This window comes from Otolemur garnettii, unplaced genomic scaffold, assembly GCF_000181295.1.
Source record: "Otolemur garnettii isolate 467f Iridium unplaced genomic scaffold, OtoGar3 scaffold00224, whole genome shotgun sequence".
NCBI classification, from domain to species: Eukaryota; Metazoa; Chordata; class Mammalia; order Primates; family Galagidae; genus Otolemur; species Otolemur garnettii.
The window spans coordinates 344,171-345,393 of record NW_003852619.1 but is presented as its reverse complement, the minus strand read 5'-3'; the positions used below and the strand labels follow the sequence as shown (position 1 = coordinate 345,393).

Genomic DNA, 1,223 nt, shown 5'->3' with positions numbered 1-1,223 from the left:
GTCATTGTTGTTTGGCAGGACTGGGCTGGATTTGAACCCGCCAGCTCTGGTGTATGTGGCTGGCGCCTTAGCCACTTGAGCCACAGGTGCTGAGCTGGCAGCTTCTATTTCTTGTTTGAGGAATACTGGTTGTACTTTTTAAAAACTCAAGAGTGGCAAAAATCAGTTTTATGTCATTACTCTAATGTTTCTTCAATTTACAATAAAAAGATGAATCTTCTTAAATATTTATCAGTTTATTTAAAATAAAAAATGATTCTATAAAGATCAACCACATGAACTTATTTTAAGTTACAACCTTTGGCCCATCTTATGATACTGGATGCCAAATGATAGAATATCACTACATAATTGTATAGTAATAGAAAAGTTAAATAAAAACAGGCTTAACTTAGAGAAAACATTTGGTGAAAACTCAACCAAGGTTTAAATAAATAATTATCCATTCACTGTTTTCCTCTACTAATAGTATCATCTTTCCCCCATTTTATTTTTTAACTTTCAACATAGGTGAGTGACCATATGTTAATATGGTCATTGTTCCTCCTATAATAAATTTCTTTAATGTGAAAAAGTATACAATTTTAACAATACTGTATAGATTCTTCAAAAGGAAATTCTATTTATAGATATAATAAAATCTTAACTACAGAGAAATTTTAAGCATTTATTATTATTGTATGTTTAGGCAATAATAACTTATTATCAAGAGGATTCCCTTTTGAAGAAAATACCTATGAACTACTAAATCTGTAACTACTAGAAATTTTAGAATATTTATAGAAATGGTATTAAAGGGTTGCGGCATTAGGAAGGTTGAGAACCACTGTTCTAGGTGGTTTGGGTCCTTTGGAATACACAAACTCATATGATTATATAGAGCTATTTTTAATATAGCCACTAGCTCAGAATGTAAAAAGTAAAGATTTATGTTTCCATGCTTATTTTCTTATTTAAAGGGTAGCCAGCTCATAGATGAAAAAGTAATTAATTAAAAAGATAGGGCAGCTTCTATTTCTTTGTTTGTTTGTTGTTTGTAGAGACAGAGTTTCACTTTATCACCCTCGGTAGAGTGCCCTGGCATCACACTGCTCACAGCAACTTCCAACTCCTTAAGGGACCATCTTCTATTTCCATAAAAACATTTAAAAGTCATGTTTGTTTCCAATGAAGTTTGATCTTCTTAATAATAGAATTAGAACCAAACATGATCTTAGTCTCAG

At 31.4% G+C, this 1,223-nt stretch overlaps 1 protein-coding gene across 5 annotated transcripts in view; it reads right to left on the bottom strand.

Annotated features, from left to right (window-relative positions):
• The window catches only part of STAG2 (stromal antigen 2), a 171,303-nt gene that overhangs the window by 36,799 nt on the left and 133,281 nt on the right, over window positions 1-1,223 (bottom strand). The gene's annotated exons all lie outside the window — the stretch shown is intronic.